The sequence below is a fragment of the Meleagris gallopavo genome, chromosome 1 (genome assembly GCF_000146605.3).
Source record: "Meleagris gallopavo isolate NT-WF06-2002-E0010 breed Aviagen turkey brand Nicholas breeding stock chromosome 1, Turkey_5.1, whole genome shotgun sequence".
NCBI lineage: Eukaryota > Metazoa > Chordata > Aves > Galliformes > Phasianidae > Meleagris > Meleagris gallopavo.
Genome location: NC_015011.2, coordinates 69,721,155 through 69,732,971, shown reverse-complemented (window position 1 = coordinate 69,732,971; position 11,817 = coordinate 69,721,155). Strand labels below are relative to the sequence as shown.

The 11,817-nt window shown below is 36.0% G+C and overlaps 1 long non-coding RNA gene across 1 annotated transcript; it reads left to right on the top strand.

The window, feature by feature from the left end:
* The first annotated feature begins 2,865 nt into the window (after nucleotides 1–2,865).
* On the top strand, nucleotides 2,866–11,645 carry LOC116217129. Its single transcript, XR_004161181.1, has 3 exons — nucleotides 2,866–2,979; nucleotides 3,159–3,227; nucleotides 4,860–11,645. It is a non-coding gene; the product is annotated as an uncharacterized LOC116217129 (long non-coding RNA).
* Nucleotides 11,646–11,817: the final 172 nt, after the last annotated feature.

The following is an 11,817-nucleotide window of genomic DNA, read 5'->3' as shown; positions in this document are numbered from 1 at the left end:
GGTTCCGTGACTAGAAGGGCGGAGGGATCCGCGGATCCGCGCCCCCGGAAAAAAAGAAAATAAGGGACCCCGAAATAATTGAAAACAGTGGCAACAATCTGAGGTAAAACAAAGTAATTTACTAAATATGGTATCAACAGAATTTTATAAGGAGAGAGAATGTGAAATTGATGGTGGATCGGCCTTACCACAACGCTGAGATGAGAAGCGCAGGCAGAGAAGCGCAAGCGAGAAGCGCAGGCAGAGAAGCGCAAGCGAAGCAGCGCAGGCAGAGAAGAGAGCATCAGGTGACCTTGCCGGGAGTTATATCTCCTCGCTGACCGCAAAGCCCCCTGGGGAAACGTAGCTGCTCTTCTCCGCTGGACAGGCACCCGGAACTTGAGCATCAGCAGTCAAACCCCCAGTACATTGCATGATGTTATGATGTGGAATACCGATAATGAAAAATCATGAAACCATGACAACCAACCCTTGGAGAACACCACTTGTGACCCGTCACTAGCTGCATTTAACTCCATTCACCATCAGTCATTGGGCCTGACCCTCTAAATCATTCTTTACCCAGAAAAGTTTGTATTATGCAAGCCACAGGCTGCCATCTTCCCCAAGGGAATACTGTGGGAGATAGTGTCAAAGGTTTTGCTCGAGGTATAGGTTGACTATGTCAACCATCCATTACTTCATCCATTAGGTGGGTCACTTGATCACAGAAGATCAGTTGGCTAACCAGGACTTTCCTTTCATCAATACATGCTGGCTGGGCCTGATCTCCTGCTGATCACACACGCTGTGTAATCTCAATAAGGACATCTATCACATAACTTTCCCTGACACCAAGGCTGATAGGCCTGTAGTTCTCCAGATCCTTCTTATGACCATACTTGTATATGACAGACACGCTGGCAAGCCTCCAGTCCTCAGGGGCCGCTCTGGTTGACCAGGACTGTTGATAGGTGTTGAAAAGTGGCTGGCAATCACCTCTGCCAGCTCCCTCAGAACCCTTGGGTGTATCCCATTTGGCCCCTTGAACTCATGACAGTCCAGATAGAGTAGAAGGTCTCTGACCATTTCCACCTGAATCATGAGGGGTATATTCTGCTCCCCATCCCAAGCTTCCAGGTCCAGGGGTAGGTATACTCTGAAGATAGGTGATCTGACATTTAAAGACGGATTTAAAGAAGGCATTGAGAACTGCAGCCTCTTCCTTATTCTCAGTAGTCACATTCCCCACAGCATCCAGTGAAGTCTGGAGATTCTCCTTAGCCCTCCACTTAATGTTAAGATAAAACATGTTTGTAAAAGAGTTTTTTGTTGTCTTTTACTACAGCAGCCAGCTTGAGTTCAAGTTTGGTTTTTGCCTAATTTCCTCCCTACATATCCTTGCAACTTCTTTGTACTCTCCCCAAGTTGCCTTCCACAGGAGGTAGACTCTTTTTCTCCTGGAGTCTCAGAAGAAGTTCCCTGTTCGTCCTCATAGTTTTCTCATCTGCTGGCTCATCTTATGTGCAGGGGGACAGCCTGCTCCTGCACCTCTAAGACTTCCTTCTTGACAGCTGTCTACTAAACTCCTTATCCTTCAGGAATGAATCCCAAAGGACCCTACCTACCAGTGTCCTGAACAGTTTAAAGTCTAACCTTCAGAAGTCCAAGGTAGTAGTTTTGTTGACCCCTCTCCTGACTTCACCAAGAATCAAGAACTCTACCATTTCATCGTTGCTCTGCCCAAGGCAGCTCTTGACCTCCCTATCTCCTGCCAATCCTTTGTGAAGAGCAGGATTGCGACCTGCTAGAGCAGGGCATCTCCCCTGGGAAGCTCTATTACCAGCTGCATCAGGAAGTTGTCTTCCAGGCGCACTCTAGAAACCTCATAGTCTGCTTCTTCTGTACTGTATTACATTTCCAGCATGTATCAGGAAAGTTGGAAGTTCCCCATGAGAACAAGGGCTAGTGATCTCACTGCTTCTGTCAGCTACTCATAGAATGCCTCATCCATCTCTTCATCCTGATTAGGCAATCTATAGCAGTCCTCTTCCAGAACGTCAACCTTGTTGACTCTCCCTCTGATCCTTACCCATATAGACTCAACCTAACCAGCTCCAAACTCAACAACATCAAAACATTAACATAGAGAGCCGTACCACCAGCTCTCCTTCTTTGCCTGTCCCTCCTGAAGAGCTTATAGCCATCCATTGCAGCACTCCACTGCAGTCACGGGAGCAGTCCCACCATGTTTCAGTAACAGCAACTAAGTCACAGTTTGCCTGCTGCAGATGGTTTCCAGCTCCTCCTGTTTATTGCCAATGTTGCATGCTTTGGAGTAGATACACCTTTACCCTACCTACCTATATGAACCCTGCCAGCTCCAGGACTTCATTTCAATAGTCTTTCACTTCCTGAAAAAATGTTTCAGATTACAAGAAAACTTGATGCAATGCTCTCATTGCTGTCATTTTCTGGCTTTCAAAGTGCTTATCACAGGGGGCTAAAAGTGAATACAGTCGTGTTCTACTATACGTTTAACTGAGAGGTACTACAAATATAATTTATGCAGTTGTTTAAATAAACTATTTAAAATGGGTGATTATTTGGATTATTGTTATAAATTTTATAAGAAATATTGCTATATATAGTGTTCTTTTCAACTTCCTTTCTAGTACAGTTCAGATTGAGAGGAAATATCAGATAATCGGGAAGTAAAACATTTCTCCTTATTGTGTGTTTCTGTTGTCAGTGAATTAGTTAAAGACACATTGTATATTTCCTTTAACCAAATCTAAATTTTGAGTTGCTTTATAAGCAGCCAACAACCCTAAGTCTCTTGGGTGAGTTGTTTTTGTCTGTTTTTCTTGCAAACTGTTGTTAAAATAATATATTTTCTCCCAATAGCATCAGAGACTTCTTGACATTTTAGAAGCAGAGAAGGCAGTCTTGTCAGAAAAGATAGAAGAAGCTTTGATGCAGCAGTCACAAAAACATAAGGTATTGCTTTTATTTACAAAAGAAAAATGATTCCAGTGCACACTATAGATTTCATAGGCAATGATTCTGTCACAATTATTGACAGGAAAATGGATTTTTCCTTTTCAGCAGTTGACTGAAATTATTTTTAGCCACTCCTCTATTGGATATTGCAGTTGAATTTTTCGTAATATTTTCAGGAAGTGCTGGACAAATGTTTGGATGAAGAAAGGAAAAGAAGTAAGGAGGCTGTGGCAGCTGCTGCAAAGGTATCTCTTGCTAGCTATTAAATACACAGTAAATTCCATGTATGTCATTACAAATACCAGGTTTAGCAACTCATTTTATAACCAAATTTGTCAAATGTTATGTTCTCATCTGTGTTTAAAGGAAAGTCTGAGTATAGAAATAAGCAAATTAATAGATCTACTTTATCTTATGTTTTCAAAGAGATAGTCTGTGTAAGCTATCTTCATCTATTTAAGTTAACCTCTGAATTAGTTTATTACAAGATGATAGAAAACTGCAGTTCCATTGTTGATGCTACCTGAATGTGTTTCTACTGTCTTTCAATTAGCATCAGTATCTCTCAACTTGAAGAGCTAGGTGGGAAGGTCAATTGATCTTAAGACAGTTAGCATTGTATCTTACTTAAGTTTTGTTAAAAATGGTGATTTTCACTGAGGACAGAACAGTGAAATCAGGTGAAAATACAAACATTTCAACAAACTGTATGTAATTTCTAATTCTGGTACAGAATGCAGTACAAATTTTCAGTTGCTTGTAATGATCTGAGAAAACTAGTAATGAAAGTTACCTAGCACAGTGTTTATAGTTGTACATCCTTTAAATCTTCATATGGCACCTCTCTCAGTAACACAAAAAAATCTGGGAGAAAATGCGAGTATAATAAAATATCTGAATAGGACCTTTCTGATTTTGGTTATATTTTTAATATATTTTATAAATTGATAAAAAAAATCAGGTTCTAATGAATTGCAAGAAACAGCTTTATTTTCAAATAAATGAATTTGAGGAACCTAATATTTATGGCCTTTTATAATTTTATTTTTTTACTTGTTGCAATATTATCATCAATAATAATAAAGACCTATAGCTTATTAAAATAAGGAGGAGCGAGCTGCCAGCCAGCGTTTGTTTTGAACTTCAGCATGACATTATTTGTAGATGTTGTGTAATGGTAGATCATCTTGCTAATAAATGTATTTGTGAATGGTTCAGCTTGTATAGAGCTGTGCATTGCCCCTTTTACTTCAAATTCAGCGTGTTTCTTCTGATGTAATGGTTGAATATAAGCACTAAAAAAATATGGAATTATACTTCTTTTAGTATGCACAGCTAAAGAGTTTGGGGATGGAAGACGCATTTGTTTTAAGTATGCATTGGCTACTTTGCCAAAGGTAGTCTTTATACTGTCCTTGGACTTGATAAAATTCTTGAAGATTAGAGCCTCCTATAGGAAGTCCCACAATCATAGAATGCTTTGGGTTGGAAGGGACCTCAAAGACCATCTAGTTCCAATCCCCATGCTATGGTCAGGGATGATGTAGTGTGTGAATAAATATCACCAACACTTACATGGTTTCTGCTCCATGTTATTTTTTTGTGATCCCAGAACGCAAGCTAGTTATGATACGGTATACCCAAATAGACATTTAAGATCTTTGCTTGCAGCTTTCTAATTTTGTAACTGTTAAGTCATTGTCCTGTGGTAGCACAAGATTAGTAGCATTTAAGATGGATTAAAGTTCATAATTCATAAGTAAAACTATTTTTCTCATATCCTGTCAGCTCACTGATCACATTAGAAAAAGTAAAATGTGTTCTTACAGCACCCGCAGTGGCTATTTTCTTCATTTACTTTTTGATTTGTTTTGAAGGCTGAAAAAGAAATAGTACAGGAGGTTGTTCTGAAAGCTGTAGAGGAGGAAAGGAAAAACATGGAGAAGATTCATGAAGAAGAAAGAAATATGTGGAAAGCAGAACATGAGAGACAAAACAAAAAGATTGCCCAAGCTGTTTGGGAAGCAATGCAAGAGCAAAGAAAACATAATGAAGTTAGTATATTTTATTCTTCTATGGACTTGCTTTGTTTGGTTTATATTTAATTTTTAAGGTCTTTCTAATTATGTGAAAAATTCTTATAATACAGTGTTTTTCACTGCTTGTTGATATGCACTGCATTCATAACTTATTTCCATTTGGACTGGAAAGAATTTGGCAGTTTCAGAACATAGCTCCTGCAACTTTTTGAGGCATGTGTATTGAAATGAGATAATTGTGCACTGTAAATGCCTGGTTTTCTTTACTGACTTCCAAAAGAGCCCAAGAGAAATTGTTAAGATAGTGACATTATGTTGTAGATTATTTATGTGACTTTTTCATTTTTATACCTATGGAAGAAAAGTTACATTTATTCCTTATTATGCTGGAATCCCATTGTCTCTCTTAGTAAAAGGATGTTTTACTAAGATAAAATATAGAGGAGGTACAAAATAAAGAGGATTATTAAAATCAGAAACCTAAAACATTAACAAACCAATGTTTTTAGAGCTATATTTTAGACAAATGCTTCTGTAGGGATAGTGGTATGTATTAAGAGGAGCATTCCTAGCACAGTACTTTACGAGACAGTAGGGATCTCAAATTAAGTAGTTCTTCCAAAAGTTCAATTCTGTAGTCTCTACTGGTCAAAATATCTGAAGGAACAGTCTGTTTTGTTGGTGGCCTACTTGCTTAAAATTCTTTGGACTATAAGATTCAAGATGTATTTCATTCAAATCTTGGAATTTTATGTTGATGTTTTTTTAACATGCTGAAAAATAAAAAAAAGAAAAATAACAAACCACACAGCTTTAGAATTTAAAGAATAGGATAAAATATCATGTATGTTTAAAACCCATCTCCTTGCAAACAGATGCCATTACCGTTTCCAGTGTTTAAAAGAAATATTCATCTCACAGCTAACCAAATTTACAAAGTTTTTTTGATGCAAAGCCATTATTATAATCTGCATCTGTTTTGTGTACATTTCTAGTATAAATGACTTTGTTTTGTATGTAACAGGCTTAATTTTTTTGAATTCAAAGATAAACTGATAGGATGTCAGTTTTCAAAGTAGTAATTTTACTGTGATAAGCATTACTATGATAAACTTTTCATGACCAAAGGATAGTCCAGTGACTTGAAAGCTAAATTTAAGCTAAGAACACTACTCAAGGTTTAGCTACAGTAGAAATCATTTATACTACCCTGAATGACTGTTGGTACCAGTGGTGCAGAGGAGCTGTTAACAGCAGAAAGAACAATAACAGTTGCGTACAACAGTAAAGACAGACCATAGTTTTATACCATGTGGAACATGAAGAGATTAGTAGTAGGAGGAAATAGAAATGAATGTGTCATCAAATTAATGTGCAGTTTAGTGCTATTTCTAAGGCAGGTAGTTCTATCCTTCTGTGAAAACTTGTGCATCTTGGACAAAATGCGCCATCTGTCAAATGAGAAGATTCATCAGGGAATAGGTCTCATAGTTGAGTGTGTGAGGTCAGGCAGGATTCTACTTTTATGTATTTGGGTTGCACATAAAATATATTCAAGTGACTCAAGGTAGGTGTTTTTTTTTCCCCTGGTGGAACATACTGCTGGAGTTTCTTGTTACTTTGGAAATAATCACGGGCAGCATAACATTAGTAGTTTAGTATTGATTGATATATTTTCAGGCAAAATCTTAAATAGTGAGATGTCAGAGCTTTTCCAAGGAAGAAATTCAGGACTTCAGGAGGACTTTTCAGCTTAGGATGCTAGCTAATCAAGCAGTTGATTATGTTAGATTATTCAGTTATATACTGTGATGCTGAGTAGTACTTTGTTATTGGAGAATGTTGTTAGTACTTCTCCCATAAATTTCTTCCTTTTGATCTAGTTATGCATCATTAATTCTTTTTTCTAATACTGAACAGCTCTGACAACTTTGATGTTAAGAGGAAAGATTTCTCTTACAATGAATTATGATTTCTCATTTGAATTAGGTTCCTTTTTTCAAATATTTAATCTGTTTTCACTTTAGTAAAATGTAGATTTTTCTTGAGATTTCTAGAGTTCTCTCATATAAATAGTGTAACACGTTTGATGTTTTGCTCTTTAATCTCTGGTTTATTAATGCAAGTTCTTCAGGAAAGATGGACTTTCATATGGAATGCTTTTCTTTGCATAAACTTTCACTTTTTATTTCTACTATGAAATTACTTACCTCCATAAGCCATTACTCTTATAAACATTCTACAGCTACTAAAATTTTCTCAATCTGGCAACAAAGAAAGCCATATAAAGCTGATATGCCAAATATGAAGTTGTCAGAAGTGACTTTGATTTAGAGCTGAAAAATAGTTGGAACTACCATCAAGCAGTTTGTCAACTGACAGTGGTTTTATAGAGCCTTCTACTTAGTTTCTTATTTGCATTTTTTTTCTTTAAGATTTTTCTTACAAGAGGTATAAAAACTATTCACTTACTTGCAATTGTTGTTCAGACTGCATAGTCGACATGTCAAGTCAGCCCTGTAATGGCCATTAGGCATAGTCTAATATTTTGGACATCTAAATGTAAAATTATGGTAACATGATGCCTCTTTTAATTCCTCATATCTCATTGTATAATTCTTTACGCTTCTTGCTTCAGAATTGTCATTTGATAATACTATGTTTAGCACCAAGTAATGAAACAAGTGTGGATGTGTGTAAGTGAACATGCAAAATATGTCTTTTAGTGTCAGGCATATAAAAACAGCATTACAGGGAATACTGTTATTACAATAGAACTAACTTTTAAACCAACACATGAGTTTGGAATTTAATACTAAGAAGGAGAAGCCTTGTTCTCATCAAAACTCTATCCTTTTCAAATTCTCACAAACAGGAAGAATGTGTTTGAGATAGAAAAAAAATTTTGTTTAAAAGTGTCTTTTACCCCATTAGTAATTTTGTAATAGAGACTTAGATTACAATTGAATTTTTATCATGCTGCAAATTACTTTTAAGAGATTGGTTTTAATAATTTGAACAACAAAATATTATGTCAAGCATGGTATTAAAGAGGAATTTTCCTTTGCTAATGCTATACATCTGCAAAATTGAAAAGCTGGAAAGGGTCATGTACACTACTGCAAATAGTTGAGGCAGAATGGCTTGCAGTCATGAAATATATAGGTAAATCTAGGAACGAAGAATGAAAGAGTCTGAACATATGCTAAATTTTATGATCTTCTTTGAGATGAAGTCCCACTTTATAATCTGTGATTGAATTATAATCACCATGATTAACCTATTATCAATATCAAGAATATTGTTACCAAATATGCAAAGTAAAGATAAACTGACAGTGAAAACAATAACTGAAAAATTCTGAGTTAAAGCTTCCTTTTTTAAAAGTAATTAAAAGAATAAGACATCATAAATATGATGCTTAGATTGGAGAGAATAAGCTCTCCTTGAAATAAGCAAGTCATCTTTTAACTAAATAAAACGTACACTTGCAAAGTAACTATGTAATTTTTTTGCAAAACGTTGAAAAATTACTATAGGTGAGGATGTTTAGCTGGCTAAATTTAGGCTGGCATGTCTCCAGCATTTATCTTTTATTTTGGTATATTGGATTGTTTTGTTTTTTTTCAGTAGCAGCTTCCCTGCAAAGAGGATTTAATAGGCACTGTAGTTCTCAGTGTTGAGTGAAATTCTTGAAATAAAGTATTCTAGTTTGATAATTTTCTATCTAAAGTTTGGTTTTTGTTTTTGTTTTTTTTTATTTAGCAGAGGTTGCCCAGTGCATACATAGGATCTATAAACTTAGCTAAAGCTGAACCTTTCCATATAGAACTCAAAATGGCATTTAAGCAACTGGTATAAATGTAAGTGGAAAAGACAATGAACAGTGCTTTCCACTGTTAAAAGATTTTCTTCCCACTTAGTTTTACTCTTTGGAAAAAAGAGTAAATCTGGATAGTAAAAAAGTGAAAAATGGGGGATATAGGGCAAGTAAAGTAATAACAATTTCAATAAAGTAGAAATAACTATACAGTAGGTCACTCCAAAAGTAATGCCTCCTGTTTATTGCTGCAGAAATTACAAGCTCAATAACAGAATTTGATAGAGCAAACTCTCCTCTACAAAACACTATTTTTCAACATAGTCACCAACATTAGCTATGCTTTTATATCAGCGATGAACAAGAGCCTGCATGCTGCACCCATAAGAATCTGCAGCAGTGGAAATGACCTAATGTCACTGTCACCACTGCTGAAACACCACCTACCACCTCACTGTGCTCACTCTTTGGTCTCCAAAACCATTCAGCAAGTGTTAAGTGTCAATCAGTGCCATTTTTCCCACATGGAGGAATTCAGTTCCAAACCTTTGCTTCATATGTACTTCCAGATTAGACTTTATACTGTCAGACTGACCTCTGCTTTCATCTCTCACATGACAACAATATGTAATGGAATAGTGGTGGGAAAGTCCAACCTCTGTTGTCATACCACCATCATCTGCCTCTGATGTCATGGGCTACCATAATAAAATAGGAGGCATTACTTTTGGACCAAGCCTCATATAATTACTTGTCAATGCAGAGTACATATAACATTAGCTAGAGCAACCATAACACTATAATGCAGAGAGTTGTATGTAGCTATTTTAGCTCTCTGCATGGTAGCATTATAATTTCACAAAACTAAACACTTAATTACATAAATGAGAAGAAAAAATAAGAATTTATGCCTGACAATTTTAGTTTTAAAAGAAATCTTTAAAATTGAAATAATAGCAAGCATCTGAAGGGTGAGCCCTGGATTTTCAGGTCTATGCTGTAACTTGAAGGCTTGTATTTAAAGTATCACATAGAATCTACTGCATTTTACCCTGATTCTTGGGGGAAAAGGAGCCTGAATTCATAATTGCCATTATCCATGTGTGCTTTATGTGAGACTCTAAAGAAGACTGCAAACAATTACAGGAAAAAAAACAAAACAACCATCCAAAGCTATTTTATTAAAAGAACAACAAAATCTGTTCCTCTTAGACAGGAGCAGAAGCACTAAGGCAAAATCACAATGGTAACTAATGGTAACTTAGTCAACAGGAATTAGAACCTCTGTGTTGTGTAGTTGATTATCAATTATTTTCTGTGATATTTGGTATTTATGCTTCTTCTGTATGACTATTTCCTTCCCAGGTTAGGTAACTGCTCTGTGCTGTCTCTTGGCTTGTATTGAATTTAGAAGCCTAAGGTACTTTTTGCTACGTGCTTGCTTTGAGCATTTTTTTCTGTCTAAACTAAAAACATATCTCTATTTGGTACTACCTTGTGAATGCATCACTATCACTTTAAACTCAGAAGATTTTTAATGTTTCTTTCTGACTATCCAAATACTTATTATTACCTTCAATATGCACATTGTTGCTTGTTTTTCTGGACTCCATATTGGCTTTGTTTCAGATCTGATTTTAAATATAATTGTTTAGATGTTGCTGGTCATTTATGCAGCAGATCTGCAATATATGACATTTCTAGCCACATAGATACAATCTTTATTTTCCCTGACTGAATTATTGTTTGCAGATTTAGAGTACTACTTTAAAGGCCTTTTTCTAGCCCTTTAGTGTGATCTCTCCATTGGTCTTTCTCTGATAAATAGGCAGTGTGCTACTTTCTATCTCTGCATCAGAGATTATTTTCAACTTTCTTTTCATTTTTTCACTCTAGTTATATTTATTACTGAAAGATCCATTTTTTTTTTACATATAAGAAGTCCATGATATTAACATTGCCTTTACATGTTTTATAATGCTTTTGTACTTGAGAATGACCTATACAATGATATTAATTTCACTTCCTGAAATAGTCTTTGAAACTTCTCATTTATGATATACAGGACATTGAGTGCACTGCCTGTTAAATATACAGAATACAAAATAGTATCTGTTTATCAATTTTTCTTTGTCTGTTTCTTATCTGTTGCATAGCTTATGAAATCCTGTTGGGGATGCAGGCAGTATGTGAAATGCTCCATTTGTTCTATGTTTCATAATATGCCAGTACAATGGTACATTTAATGTTGCAATTCCAGGAATAAATTGTTCAACTTTATTTGACTGATTGAGAGAGTGTTGTTTTGGAAGGAAAAGCAACATCTTTTTCAGCAACGGTCTTGGCCTATCACAGCATTGCCGTTCATGTTCAAAATTTTGTGGGTTTTTGCCAGAAGTCATTTTTCTTAATATCATGGCCCCTGACCCTATTACAATAGTGAAAATTATATTATGAAATGTGATGGAGAAAATGGAGAAAAAATTGCTTTTCTGAATTCATGTGCAATTTATATTGCCTTTGCCGTATTTTTCAACTTTCAATGCTTAAATTTCTCTTAAGAGAATATGAAATAACACTTTGCATGCACTTTTTTTTAGGTTGAATTAATTAACTATAATTTGAAAGTTACTATTTTCTGAAAAAATATTGTCATTGTAGTCTGTGTTGTATTTCCTAGATAAAATGTATTACTGCCACCTCATCCTTGTGTGGAAACAGAAGAATGTTCCTATAAAATTGCCAACAATCATATCACAGAATCATAGAATCACAGAATGGCCAGGGTTGAAAGGGACCTCAAGGATCATGAATCTCCAACCTCCCTGCCACATGCAGGGCCACCAACCTCCCCATTTAATACTAGACCAGGCTGCCCAGGGCCCCATCCAATCTGGCCTTGAACACCTCTAGGGATGGGGCATCCACAGCCTCTCTGGGCAGCCTGTCCAGCACTTCACCACTCTCATAGTAAAG